Consider the following 19,336-nt stretch of genomic DNA (forward strand, 5'->3'; position numbering starts at 1 on the left):
AGAGCTTTCCGGGCTGCCACCTTCCGTGTGGGACAAGGAGCCGGACGTTTGCCTTTTCGGGAACAGGCTCTGCCGAGGATGCGCACCGTGAGATGTTCCTTCTCTGGGCAAGCACAGATCCCCAAACCTGTTGTGCCTGTGAATAGGCTGCAGGGGGAAGGTGAAGACCAGCAACAGCTTTCCGGGCTGCCACCTTCCGTGTGGGACAAGGAGCCGGACGTTTGCCTTTTCGGGAACAGGCTCTGCCGAGGATGCGCACCGTGAGATGTTCCTTCTCTGGGCAAGCACAGATCCCCAAACCTGTTGTGCCTGTGAATAGGCTGCAGGGGGAAGGTGAAGACCAGCAAGAGCTTTCCGGGCTGCCACCTTCCGTGTGGGACAAGGAGCCGGACGTTTGCCTTTTCGGGAACAGGCTCTGCCGAGGATGCGCACCGTGAGATGTTCCTTCTCTGGGCAAGCACAGATCCCCAAACCTGTTGTGCCTGTGAATAGGCTGCAGGGGGAAGGTGAAGACCAGCAACAGCTTTCCGGGCTGCCACCTTCCGTGTGGGACAAGGAGCCGGACGTTTGCCTTTTCAGGAACAGGCTCTGCCGAGGATGCGCACCGTGAGATGTTCCTTCTCTGGGCAAGCACAGATCCCCAAACCTGTTGTGCCTGTGAATAGGCTGCAGGGGGAAGGTGAAGACCAGCAACAGCTTTCCGGGCTGCCACCTTCCGTGTGGGACAAGGAGCCGGACGTTTGCCTTTTCGGGAACAGGCTCTGCCGAGGATGCGCACCGTGAGATGTTCCTTCTCTGGGCAAGCACAGATCCCCAAACCTGTTGTGCCTGTGAATAGGCTGCAGGGGGAAGGTGAAGACCAGCAAGAGCTTTCCGGGCTGCCACCTTCCGTGTGGGACAAGGAGCCGGACGTTTGCCTTTTCGGGAACAGGCTCTGCCGAGGATGCGCACCGTGAGAGATTGCGTCTTTGGGAAAGCAGAGATTCCCAGTGTGGTGGTGCCTGTGACTAGGCTGCAGGGGGAAGGTGAAGACCAGCAACAGCTTTCCGGGCTGCCACCTTCCGTGTGGGACAAGGAGCCGGACGTTTGCCTTTTCGGGAACAGGCTCTGCCGAGGATGCGCACCGTGAGATGTTCCTTCTCTGGGCAAGCACAGATCCCCAAACCTGTTGTGCCTGTGAATAGGCTGCAGGGGGAAGGTGAAGACCAGCAACAGCTTTCCGGGCTGCCACCTTCCGTGTGGGACAAGGAGCCGGACGTTTGCCTTTTCGGGAACAGGCTCTGCCGAGGATGCGCACCGTGAGATGTTCCTTCTCTGGGCAAGCACAGATCCCAAAACCTGTTGTGCCTGTGAATAGGCTGCAGGGGGAAGGTGAAGACCAGCAACAGCTTTCCGGGCTGCCACCTTCCGTGTGGGACAAGGAGCCGGACGTTTGCCTTTTCGGGAACAGGCTCTGCCGAGGATGCGCACCGTGAGATGTTCCTTCTCTGGGCAAGCACAGATCCCCAAACCTGTTGTGCCTGTGAATAGGCTGCAGGGGGAAGGTGAAGACCAGCAACAGCTTTCCGGGCTGCCACCTTCCGTGTGGGACAAGGAGCCGGACGTTTGCCTTTTCGGGAACAGGCTCTGCCGAGGCTGCGCACCGTGAGAAGTTCCTTCTCTGGGCAAGCACAGATCCCCAAACCTGTTGTCCCTGTGAATAGGCTGCAGGGGGAAGGTGAAGACCAGCAACAGCTTTCCGGGCTGCCACCTTCCGTGTGGGACAAGGAGCTGGAGGTTTGCCTTTTCGGGAACAGGCTCTGCCGAGGATGCGCACCGTGAGATGTTCCTTCTCTGCGCAAGCAGAGATTCCCAAAACCTGTTGTGCCTGTGAATAGGCTGCAGGGGGAAGGTGAAGACCAGCAAGAGCTTTCCGGGCTGCCACCTTCCGTGTGGGACAAGGAGCCGGACGTTTGCCTTTTCGGGAACAGGCTCTGCCGAGGATGCGCACCGTGAGATGTTCCTTCTCTGCGCAAGCACAGATCCCAAAACCTGTTGTGCCTGTGACTAGGCTGCAGGGGGAAGGTGAAGACCAGCAACAGCTTTCCGGGCTGCCACCTTCCGTGTGGGACAAGGAGCCGGACGTTTGCCTTTTCGGGAACAGGCTCTGCCGAGGATGCGCACCGTGAGATGTTCCTTCTCTGGGCAAGCACAGATCCCCAAACCTGTTGTGCCTGTGAATAGGCTGCAGGGGGAAGGTGAAGACCAGCAAGAGCTTTCCGGGCTGCCACCTTCCGTGTAGGACAAGGAGCCGGACGTTTGCCTTTTCGGGAACAGGCTCTGCCGAGGATGCGCACCATGAGAGATTGCGTCTTTGGGAAAGCAGAGATTCCCAGTGCGGTGGTGCCTGTGACTAGGCTGCAGGGGGAAGGTGAAGACCAGCAACAGCTTTCCGGGCTGCCACCTTCCGTGTGGGACAAGGAGCCGGACGTTTGCCTTTTCGGGAACAGGCTCTGCCGAGGATGCGCACCGTGAGAGATTGCGTCTTTGGGCAAGCACAGATCCCCAAACCTGTTGTGCCTGTGAATAGGCTGCAGGGGGAAGGTGAAGACCAGCAACAGCTTTCAGGGCTGCCACCTTCCGTGTGGGACAAGGAACCGGACGTTTGCCTTTTCGGGAACAGGCTCTGCTGAGGATGCGCACCGTGAGATGTTCCTTCTCTGGGCAAGCACAGATCCCCAAACCTGTTGTGCCTGTGAATAGGCTGCAGGGGGAAGGTGAAGACCAGCAACAGCTTTCAGGGCTGCCACCTTCCGTGTGGGACAAGGAGCCGGACGTTTGCCTTTTCGGGAACAGGCTCTGCCGAGGATGCGCACCGTGAGATGTTCCTTCTCTGGGCAAGCACAGATCCCAAAACCTGTTGTGCCTGTGAATAGGCTGCAGGGGGAAGGTGAAGACCAGCAAGAGCTTTCCGGGCTGCCACCTTCCGTGTGGGACAAGGAGCCGGACGTTTGCCTTTTCGGGAACAGGCTCTGCCGAGGATGCGCACCGTGAGAGATTGCGTCTTTGGGAAAGCAGAGATTCCCAGTGCGGTGGTGCCTGTGAATAGGCTGCAGGGGGAAGGTGAAGACCAGCAACAGCTTTCCGGGCTGCCACCTTCCGTGTGGGACAAGGAGCCGGACGTTTGCCTTTTCGGGAACAGGCTCTGCCGAGGATGCGCACCGTGAGATGTTCCTTCTCTGGGCAAGCACAGATCCCATAAACTGTTGTGCCTGTGACTAGGCTGCAGGGGGAAGGTGAAGACCAGCAACAGCTTTCAGGGCTGCCACCTTCCGTGTAGGACAAGGAGCCGGACGTTTGCCTTTTCGGGAACAGGCTCTGCCGAGGATGCGCACCGTGAGATGTTCCTTCTCTGGGCAAGCACAGATCCCCAAACCTGTTGTGCCTGTGAATAGGCTGCAGGGGGAAGGTGAAGACCAGCAACAGCTTTCAGGGCTGCCACCTTCCGTGTGGGACAAGGAGCCGGACGTTTGCCTTTTTGGGAACAGGCTCTGCCGAGGATGCGCACCGTGAGATGTTCCTTCTCTGGGCAAGCAGAGATCCCCAAACCTGTTGTGCCTGTGAATAGGCTGCAGGGGGAAGGTGAAGACCAGCAACAGCTTTCCGGGCTGCCACCTTCCGTGTGGGACAAGGAGCCGGACGTTTGCCTTTTCGGGAACAGGCTCTGCCGAGGATGCGCACCGTGAGATGTTCCTTCTCTGGGCAAGCACAGATCCCCAAACCTGTTGTGCCTGTGAATAGGCTGCAGGGGGAAGGTGAAGACCAGCAAGAGCTTTCCGGGCTGCCACCTTCCGTGTGGGACAAGGAGCCGGACGTTTGCCTTTTCGGGAACAGGCTCTGCCGAGGATGCGCACCGTGAGAGATTGCGTCTTTGGGAAAGCAGAGATTCCCAGTGTGGTGGTGCCTGTGACTAGGCTGCAGGGGGAAGGTGAAGACCAGCAACAGCTTTCCGGGCTGCCACCTTCCGTGTGGGACAAGGAGCCGGACGTTTGCCTTTTCGGGAACAGGCTCTGCCGAGGATGCGCACCGTGAGATGTTCCTTCTCTGCGCAAGCACAGATCCCCAAACCTGTTGTGCCTGTGAATAGGCTGCAGGGGGAAGGTGAAGACCAGCAACAGCTTTCCGGGCTGCCACCTTCCGTGTGGGACAAGGAGCCGGACGTTTGCCTTTTCGGGAACAGGCTCTGCCGAGGATGCGCACCGTGAGATGTTCCTTCTCTGGGCAAGCACAGATCCCAAAACCTGTTGTGCCTGTGAATAGGCTGCAGGGGGAAGGTGAAGACCAGCAACAGCTTTCCGGGCTGCCACCTTCCGTGTGGGACAAGGAGCCGGACGTTTGCCTTTTCGGGAACAGGCTCTGCCGAGGATGCGCACCGTGAGATGTTCCTTCTCTGGGCAAGCACAGATCCCCAAACCTGTTGTGCCTGTGAATAGGCTGCAGGGGGAAGGTGAAGACCAGCAACAGCTTTCCGGGCTGCCACCTTCCGTGTGGGACAAGGAGCCGGACGTTTGCCTTTTCGGGAACAGGCTCTGCCGAGGCTGCGTACCGTGAGAAGTTCCTTCTCTGGGCAAGCACAGATCCCCAAACCTGTTGTCCCTGTGAATAGGCTGCAGGGGGAAGGTGAAGACCAGCAACAGCTTTCAGGGCTGCCACCTTCCGTGTGGGACAAGGAGCTGGAGGTTTGCCTTTTCGGGAACAGGCTCTGCCGAGGATGCGCACCGTGAGATGTTCCTTCTCTGCGCAAGCAGAGATTCCCAAAACCTGTTGTGCCTGTGAATAGGCTGCAGGGGGAAGGTGAAGACCAGCAACAGCTTTCCGGGCTGCCACCTTCCGTGTGGGACAAGGAGCCGGACGTTTGCCTTTTCGGGAACAGGCTCTGCCGAGGATGCGCACCGTGAGATGTTCCTTCTCTGGGCAAGCACAGATCCCCAAACCTGTTGTGCCTGTGAATAGGCTGCAGGGGGAAGGTGAAGACCAGCAACAGCTTTCCGGGCTGCCACCTTCCGTGTGGGACAAGGAGCCGGACGTTTGCCTTTTCAGGAACAGGCTCTGCCGAGGATGCGCACCGTGAGATGTTCCTTCTCTGCGCAAGCACAGATCCCAAAACCTGTTGTGCCTGTGAATAGGCTGCAGGGGGAAGGTGAAGACCAGCAACAGCTTTCCGGGCTGCCACCTTCCGTGTGGGACAAGGAGCCGGACGTTTGCCTTTTCGGGAACAGGCTCTGCCGAGGATGCGCACCGTGAGATGTTCCTTCTCTGGGCAAGCACAGATCCCCAAACCTGTTGTCCCTGTGAATAGGCTGCAGGGGGAAGGTGAAGACCAGCAACAGCTTTCCGGGCTGCCACCTTCCGTGTGGGACAAGGAGCCGGACGTTTGCCTTTTCGGGAACAGGCTCTGCCGAGGATGCGCACCGTGAGATGTTCCTTCTCTGCGCAAGCACAGATCCCAAAACCTGTTGTGCCTGTGAATAGGCTGCAGGGGGAAGGTGAAGACCAGCAACAGCTTTCCGGGCTGCCACCTTCCGTGTGGGACAAGGAGCCGGACGTTTGCCTTTTCGGGAACAGGCTCTGCCGAGGATGCGCACCGTGAGATGTTCCTTCTCTGGGCAAGCACAGATCCCAAAACCTGTTGTGCCTGTGAATAGGCTGCAGGGGGAAGGTGAAGACCAGCAAGAGCTTTCCGGGCTGCCACCTTCCGTGTGGGACAAGGAGCCGGACGTTTGCCTTTTCGGGAACAGGCTCTGCCGAGGCTGCGCACCGTGAGATGTTCCTTCTCTGGGCAAGCACAGATCCCCAAACCTGTTGTGCCTGTGAATAGGCTGCAGGGGGAAGGTGAAGACCAGCAACAGCTTTCCGGGCTGCCACCTTCCGTGTGGGACAAGGAGCCGGACGTTTGCCTTTTCGGGAACAGGCTCTGCCGAGGATGCGCACCGTGAGATGTTCCTTCTCTGGGCAAGCACAGATCCCCAAACCTGTTGTGCCTGTGACTAGGCTGCAGGGGGAAGGTGAAGACCAGCAACAGCTTTCCGGGCTGCCACCTTCCGTGTGGGACAAGGAGCCGGACGTTTGCCTTTTCGGGAACAGGCTCTGCCGAGGATGCGCACCGTGAGATGTTCCTTCTCTGGGCAAGCACAGATCCCCAAACCTGTTGTGCCTGTGAATAGGCTGCAGGGGGAAGGTGAAGACCAGCAAGAGCTTTCCGGGCTGCCACCTTCCGTGTAGGACAAGGAGCCGGACGTTTGCCTTTTCGGGAACAGGCTCTGCCGAGGATGCGCACCATGAGAGATTGCGTCTTTGTGAAAGCAGAGATTCCCAGTGCGGTGGTGCCTGTGACTAGGCTGCAGGGGGAAGGTGAAGACCAGCAACAGCTTTCCGGGCTGCCACCTTCCGTGTGGGACAAGGAGCCGGACGTTTGCCTTTTCGGGAACAGGCTCTGCCGAGGATGCGCACCGTGAGATGTTCCTTCTCTGCGCAAGCAGAGATCCCCAAACCTGTTGTGCCTGTGAATAGGCTGCAGGGGGAAGGTGAAGACCAGCAACAGCTTTCCGGGCTGCCACTTTCCGTGTGGGACAAGGAGCCGGACGTTTGCCTTTTCGGGAACAGGCTCTGCCGAGGATGCGCACCGTGAGATGTTCCTTCTCTGGGCAAGCACAGATCCCCAAACCTGTTGTGCCTGTGAATAGGCTGCAGGGGGAAGGTGAAGACCAGCAAGAGCTTTCCGGGCTGCCACCTTCCGTGTGGGACAAGGAGCCGGACGTTTGCCTTTTCGGGAACAGGCTCTGCCGAGGATGCGCACCGTGAGATGTTCCTTCTCTGGGCAAGCACAGATCCCCAAACCTGTTGTGCCTGTGAATAGGCTGCAGGGGGAAGGTGAAGACCAGCAAGAGCTTTCCGGGCTGCCACCTTCCGTGTGGGACAAGGAGCCGGACGTTTGCCTTTTCGGGAACAGGCTCTGCCGAGGATGCGCACCGTGAGAGATTGCGTCTTTGGGAAAGCAGAGATTCCCAGTGTGGTGGTGCCTGTGACTAGGCTGCAGGGGGAAGGTGAAGACCAGCAAGAGCTTTCCGGGCTGCCACCTTCCGTGTGGGACAAGGAGCCGGACGTTTGCCTTTTCGGGAACAGGCTCTGCCGAGGATGCGCACCGTGAGATGTTCCTTCTCTGGGCAAGCACAGATCCCAAAACCTGTTGTGCCTGTGAATAGGCTGCAGGGGGAAGGTGAAGACCAGCAAGAGCTTTCCGGGCTGCCACCTTCCGTGTGGGACAAGGAGCCGGACGTTTGCCTTTTCGGGAACAGGCTCTGCCGAGGATGCGCACCGTGAGATGTTCCTTCTCTGGGCAAGCACAGATCCCCAAACCTGTTGTGCCTGTGAATAGGCTGCAGGGGGAAGGTGAAGACCAGCAACAGCTTTCCGGGCTGCCACCTTCCGTGTGGGACAAGGAGCCGGACGTTTGCCTTTTCGGGAACAGGCTCTGCCGAGGATGCGCACCGTGAGATGTTCCTTCTCTGGGCAAGCACAGATCCCCAAACCTGTTGTGCCTGTGAATAGGCTGCAGGGGGAAGGTGAAGACCAGCAACAGCTTTCCGGGCTGCCACCTTCCGTGTGGGACAAGGAGCCGGACGTTTGCCTTTTCGGGAACAGGCTCTGCCGAGGATGCGCACCGTGAGAGATTGCGTCTTTGGGAAAGCAGAGATTCCCAGTGTGGTGGTGCCTGTGACTAGGCTGCAGGGGGAAGGTGAAGACCAGCAAGAGCTTTCCGGGCTGCCACCTTCCGTGTGGGACAAGGAGCCGGACGTTTGCCTTTTCGGGAACAGGCTCTGCCGAGGATGCGCACCGTGAGATGTTCCTTCTCTGGGCAAGCACAGATCCCAAAACCTGTTGTGCCTGTGAATAGGCTGCAGGGGGAAGGTGAAGACCAGCAAGAGCTTTCCGGGCTGCCACCTTCCGTGTAGGACAAGGAGCCGGACGTTTGCCTTTTCGGGAACAGGCTCTGCCGAGGATGCGCACCGTGAGAGATTGCGTCTTTGGGCAAGCACAGATCCCCAAACCTGTTGTGCCTGTGAATAGGCTGCAGGGGGAAGGTGAAGACCAGCAACAGCTTTCCGGGCTGCCACCTTCCGTGTGGGACAAGGAGCCGGACGTTTGCCTTTTCGGGAACAGGCTCTGCCGAGGATGCGCACCGTGAGATGTTCCTTCTCTGGGCAAGCACAGATCCCCAAACCTGTTGTGCCTGTGAATAGGCTGCAGGGGGAAGGTGAAGACCAGCAAGAGCTTTCCGGGCTGCCACCTTCCGTGTGGGACAAGGAGCCGGACGTTTGCCTTTTCGGGAACAGGCTCTGCCGAGGATGCGCACCGTGAGAGATTGCGTCTTTGGGAAAGCAGAGATTCCCAGTGTGGTGGTGCCTGTGACTAGGCTGCAGGGGGAAGGTGAAGACCAGCAACAGCTTTCCGGGCTGCCACCTTCCGTGTGGGACAAGGAGCCGGACGTTTGCCTTTTCGGGAACAGGCTCTGCCGAGGCTGCACACCGTGAGAAGTTCCTTCTCTGGGCAAGCACAGATCCCCAAACCTGTTGTCCCTGTGAATAGGCTGCAGGGGGAAGGTGAAGACCAGCAACAGCTTTCAGGGCTGCCACCTTCCGTGTGGGACAAGGAGCTGGAGGTTTGCCTTTTCGGGAACAGGCTCTGCCGAGGATGCGCACCGTGAGATGTTCCTTCTCTGCGCAAGCAGAGATTCCCAAAACCTGTTGTGCCTGTGAATAGGCTGCAGGGGGAAGGTGAAGACCAGCAACAGCTTTCCGGGCTGCCACCTTCCGTGTGGGACAAGGAGCCGGACGTTTGCCTTTTCGGGAACAGGCTCTGCCGAGGATGCGCACCGTGAGATGTTCCTTCTCTGGGCAAGCACAGATCCCCAAACCTGTTGTGCCTGTGAATAGGCTGCAGGGGGAAGGTGAAGACCAGCAACAGCTTTCCGGGCTGCCACCTTCCGTGTGGGACAAGGAGCCGGACGTTTGCCTTTTCAGGAACAGGCTCTGCCGAGGATGCGCACCGTGAGATGTTCCTTCTCTGCGCAAGCACAGATCCCAAAACCTGTTGTGCCTGTGAATAGGCTGCAGGGGGAAGGTGAAGACCAGCAACAGCTTTCCGGGCTGCCACCTTCCGTGTGGGACAAGGAGCCGGACGTTTGCCTTTTCGGGAACAGGCTCTGCCGAGGATGCGCACCGTGAGATGTTCCTTCTCTGGGCAAGCACAGATCCCCAAACCTGTTGTGCCTGTGAATAGGCTGCAGGGGGAAGGTGAAGACCAGCAAGAGCTTTCCGGGCTGCCACCTTCCGTGTGGGACAAGGAGCCGGACGTTTGCCTTTTCGGGAACAGGCTCTGCCGAGGATGCGCACCGTGAGATGTTCCTTCTCTGGGCAAGCACAGATCCCCAAACCTGTTGTGCCTGTGAATAGGCTGCAGGGGGAAGGTGAAGACCAGCAACAGCTTTCCGGGCTGCCACCTTCCGTGTGGGACAAGGAGCCGGACGTTTGCCTTTTCGGGAACAGGCTCTGCCGAGGCTGCGCACCGTGAGAAGTTCCTTCTCTGGGCAAGCACAGATCCCCAAACCTGTTGTCCCTGTGAATAGGCTGCAGGGGGAAGGTGAAGACCAGCAAGAGCTTTCAGGGCTGCCACCTTCCGTGTGGGACAAGGAGCTGGAGGTTTGCCTTTTCGGGAACAGGCTCTGCCGAGGATGCGCACCGTGAGATGTTCCTTCTCTGCGCAAGCAGAGATCCCAAAACCTGTTGTGCCTGTGAATAGGCTGCAGGGGGAAGGTGAAGACCAGCAAGAGCTTTCCGGGCTGCCACCTTCCGTGTGGGACAAGGAGCCGGACGTTTGCCTTTTCGGGAACAGGCTCTGCCGAGGATGCGCACCGTGAGATGTTCCTTCTCTGGGCAAGCACAGATCCCAAAACCTGTTGTGCCTGTGACTAGGCTGCAGGGGGAAGGTGAAGACCAGCAACAGCTTTCCGGGCTGCCACCTTCCGTGTGGGACAAGGAGCCGGACGTTTGCCTTTTCGGGAACAGGCTCTGCCGAGGATGCGCACCGTGAGATGTTCCTTCTCTGGGCAAGCACAGATCCCCAAACCTGTTGTGCCTGTGACTAGGCTGCAGGGGGAAGGTGAAGACCAGCAACAGCTTTCCGGGCTGCCACCTTCCGTGTGGGACAAGGAGCCGGACGTTTGCCTTTTCGGGAACAGGCTCTGCCGAGGATGCGCACCGTGAGATGTTCCTTCTCTGGGCAAGCACAGATCCCCAAACCTGTTGTGCCTGTGAATAGGCTGCAGGGGGAAGGTGAAGACCAGCAAGAGCTTTCCGGGCTGCCACCTTCCGTGTAGGACAAGGAGCCGGACGTTTGCCTTTTCGGGAACAGGCTCTGCCGAGGATGCGCACCATGAGAGATTGCGTCTTTGGGAAAGCAGAGATTCCCAGTGCGGTGGTGCCTGTGACTAGGCTGCAGGGGGAAGGTGAAGACCAGCAACAGCTTTCCGGGCTGCCACCTTCCGTGTGGGACAAGGAGCCGGACGTTTGCCTTTTCGGGAACAGGCTCTGCCGAGGATGCGCACCGTGAGATGTTCCTTCTCTGGGCAAGCACAGATCCCCAAACCTGTTGTGCCTGTGAATAGGCTGCAGGGGGAAGGTGAAGACCAGCAACAGCTTTCCGGGCTGCCACTTTCCGTGTGGGACAAGGAGCCGGACGTTTGCCTTTTCGGGAACAGGCTCTGCCGAGGATGCGCACCGTGAGATGTTCCTTCTCTGGGCAAGCACAGATCCCCAAACCTGTTGTGCCTGTGAATAGGCTGCAGGGGGAAGGTGAAGACCAGCAACAGCTTTCCGGGCTGCCACCTTCCGTGTGGGACAAGGAGCCGGACGTTTGCCTTTTCGGGAACAGGCTCTGCCGAGGATGCGCACCGTGAGATGTTCCTTCTCTGGGCAAGCACAGATCCCCAAACCTGTTGTGCCTGTGAATAGGCTGCAGGGGGAAGGTGAAGACCAGCAACAGCTTTCCGGGCTGCCACCTTCCGTGTGGGACAAGGAGCCGGACGTTTGCCTTTTCGGGAACAGGCTCTGCCGAGGATGCGCACCGTGAGATATTCCTTCTCTGGGCAAGCACAGATCCCCAAACCTGTTGTGCCTGTGAATAGGCTGCAGGGGGAAGGTGAAGACCAGCAAGAGCTTTCCGGGCTGCCACCTTCCGTGTGGGACAAGGAGCCGGACGTTTGCCTTTTCGGGAACAGGCTCTGCCGAGGATGCGCACCGTGAGATGTTCCTTCTCTGGGCAAGCACAGATCCCCAAACCTGTTGTGCCTGTGAATAGGCTGCAGGGGGAAGGTGAAGACCAGCAACAGCTTTCCGGGCTGCCACCTTCCGTGTGGGACAAGGAGCCGGACGTTTGCCTTTTCGGGAACAGGCTCTGCCGAGGATGCGCACCGTGAGATGTTCCTTCTCTGGGCAAGCACAGATCCCCAAACCTGTTGTGCCTGTGAATAGGCTGCAGGGGGAAGGTGAAGACCAGCAAGAGCTTTCCGGGCTGCCACCTTCCGTGTGGGACAAGGAGCCGGACGTTTGCCTTTTCGGGAACAGGCTCTGCCGAGGATGCGCACCGTGAGATGTTCCTTCTCTGGGCAAGCACAGATCCCCAAACCTGTTGTGCCTGTGAATAGGCTGCAGGGGGAAGGTGAAGACCAGCAACAGCTTTCCGGGCTGCCACCTTCCGTGTGGGACAAGGAGCCGGACGTTTGCCTTTTCAGGAACAGGCTCTGCCGAGGATGCGCACCGTGAGATGTTCCTTCTCTGGGCAAGCACAGATCCCCAAACCTGTTGTGCCTGTGAATAGGCTGCAGGGGGAAGGTGAAGACCAGCAACAGCTTTCCGGGCTGCCACCTTCCGTGTGGGACAAGGAGCCGGACGTTTGCCTTTTCGGGAACAGGCTCTGCCGAGGATGCGCACCGTGAGATGTTCCTTCTCTGGGCAAGCACAGATCCCCAAACCTGTTGTGCCTGTGAATAGGCTGCAGGGGGAAGGTGAAGACCAGCAAGAGCTTTCCGGGCTGCCACCTTCCGTGTGGGACAAGGAGCCGGACGTTTGCCTTTTCGGGAACAGGCTCTGCCGAGGATGCGCACCGTGAGAGATTGCGTCTTTGGGAAAGCAGAGATTCCCAGTGTGGTGGTGCCTGTGACTAGGCTGCAGGGGGAAGGTGAAGACCAGCAACAGCTTTCCGGGCTGCCACCTTCCGTGTGGGACAAGGAGCCGGACGTTTGCCTTTTCGGGAACAGGCTCTGCCGAGGATGCGCACCGTGAGATGTTCCTTCTCTGGGCAAGCACAGATCCCCAAACCTGTTGTGCCTGTGAATAGGCTGCAGGGGGAAGGTGAAGACCAGCAACAGCTTTCCGGGCTGCCACCTTCCGTGTGGGACAAGGAGCCGGACGTTTGCCTTTTCGGGAACAGGCTCTGCCGAGGATGCGCACCGTGAGATGTTCCTTCTCTGGGCAAGCACAGATCCCCAAACCTGTTGTGCCTGTGAATAGGCTGCAGGGGGAAGGTGAAGACCAGCAACAGCTTTCCGGGCTGCCACCTTCCGTGTGGGACAAGGAGCCGGACGTTTGCCTTTTCGGGAACAGGCTCTGCCGAGGATGCGCACCGTGAGATGTTCCTTCTCTGGGCAAGCACAGATCCCCAAACCTGTTGTGCCTGTGAATAGGCTGCAGGGGGAAGGTGAAGACCAGCAACAGCTTTCCGGGCTGCCACCTTCCGTGTGGGACAAGGAGCCGGACGTTTGCCTTTTCGGGAACAGGCTCTGCCGAGGCTGCGCACCGTGAGAAGTTCCTTCTCTGGGCAAGCACAGATCCCCAAACCTGTTGTCCCTGTGAATAGGCTGCAGGGGGAAGGTGAAGACCAGCAACAGCTTTCCGGGCTGCCACCTTCCGTGTGGGACAAGGAGCTGGAGGTTTGCCTTTTCGGGAACAGGCTCTGCCGAGGATGCGCACCGTGAGATGTTCCTTCTCTGCGCAAGCAGAGATTCCCAAAACCTGTTGTGCCTGTGAATAGGCTGCAGGGGGAAGGTGAAGACCAGCAAGAGCTTTCCGGGCTGCCACCTTCCGTGTGGGACAAGGAGCCGGACGTTTGCCTTTTCGGGAACAGGCTCTGCCGAGGATGCGCACCGTGAGATGTTCCTTCTCTGCGCAAGCACAGATCCCAAAACCTGTTGTGCCTGTGACTAGGCTGCAGGGGGAAGGTGAAGACCAGCAACAGCTTTCCGGGCTGCCACCTTCCGTGTGGGACAAGGAGCCGGACGTTTGCCTTTTCGGGAACAGGCTCTGCCGAGGATGCGCACCGTGAGATGTTCCTTCTCTGGGCAAGCACAGATCCCCAAACCTGTTGTGCCTGTGAATAGGCTGCAGGGGGAAGGTGAAGACCAGCAAGAGCTTTCCGGGCTGCCACCTTCCGTGTAGGACAAGGAGCCGGACGTTTGCCTTTTCGGGAACAGGCTCTGCCGAGGATGCGCACCATGAGAGATTGCGTCTTTGGGAAAGCAGAGATTCCCAGTGCGGTGGTGCCTGTGACTAGGCTGCAGGGGGAAGGTGAAGACCAGCAACAGCTTTCCGGGCTGCCACCTTCCGTGTGGGACAAGGAGCCGGACGTTTGCCTTTTCGGGAACAGGCTCTGCCGAGGATGCGCACCGTGAGATGTTCCTTCTCTGCGCAAGCAGAGATCCCCAAACCTGTTGTGCCTGTGAATAGGCTGCAGGGGGAAGGTGAAGACCAGCAACAGCTTTCCGGGCTGCCACTTTCCGTGTGGGACAAGGAGCCGGACGTTTGCCTTTTCGGGAACAGGCTCTGCCGAGGATGCGCACCGTGAGATGTTCCTTCTCTGGGCAAGCACAGATCCCCAAACCTGTTGTGCCTGTGAATAGGCTGCAGGGGGAAGGTGAAGACCAGCAACAGCTTTCCGGGCTGCCACCTTCCGTGTGGGACAAGGAGCCGGACGTTTGCCTTTTCGGGAACAGGCTCTGCCGAGGATGCGCACCGTGAGATGTTCCTTCTCTGGGCAAGCACAGATCCCCAAACCTGTTGTGCCTGTGAATAGGCTGCAGGGGGAAGGTGAAGACCAGCAACAGCTTTCCGGGCTGCCACCTTCCGTGTGGGACAAGGAGCCGGACGTTTGCCTTTTCGGGAACAGGCTCTGCCGAGGATGCGCACCGTGAGATATTCCTTCTCTGGGCAAGCACAGATCCCCAAACCTGTTGTGCCTGTGAATAGGCTGCAGGGGGAAGGTGAAGACCAGCAAGAGCTTTCCGGGCTGCCACCTTCCGTGTGGGACAAGGAGCCGGACGTTTGCCTTTTCGGGAACAGGCTCTGCCGAGGATGCGCACCGTGAGATGTTCCTTCTCTGGGCAAGCACAGATCCCCAAACCTGTTGTGCCTGTGAATAGGCTGCAGGGGGAAGGTGAAGACCAGCAACAGCTTTCCGGGCTGCCACCTTCCGTGTGGGACAAGGAGCCGGACGTTTGCCTTTTCGGGAACAGGCTCTGCCGAGGATGCGCACCGTGAGATGTTCCTTCTCTGGGCAAGCACAGATCCCCAAACCTGTTGTGCCTGTGAATAGGCTGCAGGGGGAAGGTGAAGACCAGCAACAGCTTTCCGGGCTGCCACCTTCCGTGTGGGACAAGGAGCCGGACGTTTGCCTTTTCGGGAACAGGCTCTGCCGAGGATGCGCACCGTGAGATGTTCCTTCTCTGGGCAAGCACAGATCCCCAAACCTGTTGTGCCTGTGAATAGGCTGCAGGGGGAAGGTGAAGACCAGCAACAGCTTTCCGGGCTGCCACCTTCCGTGTGGGACAAGGAGCCGGACGTTTGCCTTTTCGGGAACAGGCTCTGCCGAGGATGCGCACCGTGAGATGTTCCTTCTCTGGGCAAGCACAGATCCCCAAACCTGTTGTGCCTGTGAATAGGCTGCAGGGGGAAGGTGAAGACCAGCAAGAGCTTTCCGGGCTGCCACCTTCCGTGTGGGACAAGGAGCCGGACGTTTGCCTTTTCGGGAACAGGCTCTGCCGAGGATGCGCACCGTGAGAGATTGCGTCTTTGGGAAAGCAGAGATTCCCAGTGTGGTGGTGCCTGTGACTAGGCTGCAGGGGGAAGGTGAAGACCAGCAACAGCTTTCCGGGCTGCCACCTTCCGTGTGGGACAAGGAGCCGGACGTTTGCCTTTTCGGGAACAGGCTCTGCCGAGGATGCGCACCGTGAGATGTTCCTTCTCTGGGCAAGCACAGATCCCCAAACCTGTTGTGCCTGTGAATAGGCTGCAGGGGGAAGGTGAAGACCAGCAACAGCTTTCCGGGCTGCCACCTTCCGTGTGGGACAAGGAGCCGGACGTTTGCCTTTTCGGGAACAGGCTCTGCCGAGGATGCGCACCGTGAGATGTTCCTTCTCTGGGCAAGCACAGATCCCAAAACCTGTTGTGCCTGTGAATAGGCTGCAGGGGGAAGGTGAAGACCAGCAACAGCTTTCCGGGCTGCCACCTTCCGTGTGGGACAAGGAGCCGGACGTTTGCCTTTTCGGGAACAGGCTCTGCCGAGGATGCGCACCGTGAGATGTTCCTTCTCTGGGCAAGCACAGATCCCCAAACCTGTTGTGCCTGTGAATAGGCTGCAGGGGGAAGGTGAAGACCAGCAACAGCTTTCCGGGCTGCCACCTTCCGTGTGGGACAAGGAGCTGGACGTTTGCCTTTTCGGGAACAGGCTCTGCCGAGGCTGCGCACCGTGAGAAGTTCCTTCTCTGGGCAAGCACAGATCCCCAAACCTGTTGTCCCTGTGAATAGGCTGCAGGGGGAAGGTGAAGACCAGCAACAGCTTTCCGGGCTGCCACCTTCCGTGTGGGACAAGGAGCTGGAGGTTTGCCTTTTCGGGAACAGGCTCTGCCGAGGATGCGCACCGTGAGATGTTCCTTCTCTGGGCAAGCACAGATCCCCAAACCTGTTGTGCCTGTGAATAGGCTGCAGGGGGAAGGTGAAGACCAGCAAGAGCTTTCCGGGCTGCCACCTTCCGTGTGGGACAAGGAGCCGGACGTTTGCCTTTTCGGGAACAGGCTCTGCCGAGGATGCGCACCGTGAGAGATTGCGTCTTTGGGAAAGCAGAGATTCCCAGTGTGGTGGTGCCTGTGACTAGGCTGCAGGGGGAAGGTGAAGACCAGCAACAGCTTTCCGGGCTGCCACCTTCCGTGTGGGACAAGGAGCCGGACGTTTGCCTTTTCGGGAACAGGCTCTGCCGAGGATGCGCACCGTGAGATGTTCCTTCTCTGCGCAAGCACAGATCCCCAAACCTGTTGTGCCTGTGAATAGGCTGCAGGGGGAAGGTGAAGACCAGCAACAGCTTTCCGGGCTGCCACCTTCCGTGTGGGACAAGGAGCCGGACGTTTGCCTTTTCGGGAACAGGCTCTGCCGAGGATGCGCACCGTGAGATGTTCCTTCTCTGGGCAAGCACAGATCCCAAAACCTGTTGTGCCTGTGAATAGGCTGCAGGGGGAAGGTGAAGACCAGCAACAGCTTTCCGGGCTGCCACCTTCCGTGTGGGACAAGGAGCCGGACGTTTGCCTTTTCGGGAACAGGCTCTGCCGAGGATGCGCACCGTGAGATGTTCCTTCTCTGGGCAAGCACAGATCCCCAAACCTGTTGTGCCTGTGAATAGGCTGCAGGGGGAAGGTGAAGACCAGCAACAGCTTTCCGGGCTGCCACCTTCCGTGTGGGACAAGGAGCCGGACGTTTGCCTTTTCGGGAACAGGCTCTGCCGAGGCTGCGTACCGTGAGAAGTTCCTTCTCTGGGCAAGCACAGATCCCCAAACCTGTTGTCCCTGTGAATAGGCTGCAGGGGGAAGGTGAAGACCAGCAACAGCTTTCAGGGCTGCCACCTTCCGTGTGGGACAAGGAGCTGGAGGTTTGCCTTTTCGGGAACAGGCTCTGCCGAGGATGCGCACCGTGAGATGTTCCTTCTCTGCGCAAGCAGAGATTCCCAAAACCTGTTGTGCCTGTGAATAGGCTGCAGGGGGAAGGTGAAGACCAGCAACAGCTTTCCGGGCTGCCACCTTCCGTGTGGGACAAGGAGCCGGACGTTTGCCTTTTCGGGAACAGGCTCTGCCGAGGATGCGCACCGTGAGATGTTCCTTCTCTGGGCAAGCACAGATCCCCAAACCTGTTGTGCCTGTGAATAGGCTGCAGGGGGAAGGTGAAGACCAGCAACAGCTTTCCGGGCTGCCACCTTCCGTGTGGGACAAGGAGCCGGACGTTTGCCTTTTCAGGAACAGGCTCTGCCGAGGATGCGCACCGTGAGATGTTCCTTCTCTGCGCAAGCACAGATCCCAAAACCTGTTGTGCCTGTGAATAGGCTGCAGGGGGAAGGTGAAGACCAGCAACAGCTTTCCGGGCTGCCACCTTCCGTGTGGGACAAGGAGCCGGACGTTTGCCTTTTCGGGAACAGGCTCTGCCGAGGATGCGCACCGTGAGATGTTCCTTCTCTGGGCAAGCACAGATCCCCAAACCTGTTGTCCCTGTGAATAGGCTGCAGGGGGAAGGTGAAGACCAGCAACAGCTTTCCGGGCTGCCACCTTCCGTGTGGGACAAGGAGCCGGACGTTTGCCTTTTCGGGAACAGGCTCTGCCGAGGATGCGCACCGTGAGATGTTCCTTCTCTGCGCAAGCACAGATCCCAAAACCTGTTGTGCCTGTGAATAGGCTGCAGGGGGAAGGTGAAGACCAGCAACAGCTTTCCGGGCTGCCACCTTCCGTGTGGGACAAGGAGCCGGACGTTTGCCTTTTCGGGAACAGGCTCTGCCGAGGATGCGCACCGTGAGATGTTCCTTCTCTGGGCAAGCACAGATCCCAAAACCTGTTGTGCCTGTGAATAGGCTGCAGGGGGAAGGTGAAGACCAGCAAGAGCTTTCCGGGCTGCCACCTTCCGTGTGGGACAAGGAGCCGGACGTTTGCCTTTTCGGGAACAGGCTCTGCCGAGGCTGCGCACCGTGAGATGTTCCTTCTCTGGGCAAGCACAGATCCCCAAACCTGTTGTGCCTGTGAATAGGCTGCAGGGGGAAGGTGAAGACCAGCAACAGCTTTCCGGGCTGCCACCTTCCGTGTGGGACAAGGAGCCGGACGTTTGCCTTTTCGGGAACAGGCTCTGCCGAGGATGCGCACCGTGAGATGTTCCTTCTCTGGGCAAGCACAGATCCCCAAACCTGTTGTGCCTGTGACTAGGCTGCAGGGGGAAGGTGAAGACCAGCAACAGCTTTCCGGGCTGCCACCTTCCGTGTGGGACAAGGAGCCGGACGTTTGCCTTTTCGGGAACAGGCTCTGCCGAGGATGCGCACCGTGAGATGTTCCTTCTCTGGGCAAGCACAGATCCCCAAACCTGTTGTGCCTGTGAATAGGCTGCAGGGGGAAGGTGAAGACCAGCAAGAGCTTTCCGGGCTGCCACCTTCCGTGTAGGACAAGGAGCCGGACGTTTGCCTTTTCGGGAACAGGCTCTGCCGAGGATGCGCACCATGAGAGATTGCGTCTTTGGGAAAGCAGAGATTCCCAGTGCGGTGGTGCCTGTGACTAGGCTGCAGGGGGAAGGTGAAGACCAGCAACAGCTTTCCGGGCTGCCACCTTCCGTGTGGGACAAGGAGCCGGACGTTTGCCTTTTCGGGAACAGGCTCTGCCGAGGATGCGCACCGTGAGATGTTCCTTCTCTGCGCAAGCAGAGATCCCCAAACCTGTTGTGCCTGTGAATAGGCTGCAGGGGGAAGGTGAAGACCAGCAACAGCTTTCCGGGCTGCCACTTTCCGTGTGGGACAAGGAGCCGGACGTTTGCCTTTTCGGGAACAGGCTCTGCCGAGGATGCGCACCGTGAGATGTTCCTTCTCTGGGCAAGCACAGATCCCCAAACCTGTTGTGCCTGTGAATAGGCTGCAGGGGGAAGGTGAAGACCAGCAAGAGCTTTCCGGGCTGCCACCTTCCGTGTGGGACAAGGAGCCGGACGTTTGCCTTTTCGGGAACAGGCTCTGCCGAGGATGCGCACCGTGAGATGTTCCTTCTCTGGGCAAGCACAGATCCCCAAACCTGTTGTGCCTGTGAATAGGCTGCAGGGGGAAGGTGAAGACCAGCAAGAGCTTTCCGGGCTGCCACCTTCCGTGTGGGACAAGGAGCCGGACGTTTGCCTTTTCGGGAACAGGCTCTGCCGAGGATGCGCACCGTGAGAGATTGCGTCTTTGGGAAAGCAGAGATTCCCAGTGT

Source organism: Haliaeetus albicilla, unplaced genomic scaffold (genome assembly GCF_947461875.1).
Source record: "Haliaeetus albicilla unplaced genomic scaffold, bHalAlb1.1 scaffold_34, whole genome shotgun sequence".
Lineage (NCBI taxonomy): Eukaryota > Metazoa > Chordata > Aves > Accipitriformes > Accipitridae > Haliaeetus > Haliaeetus albicilla.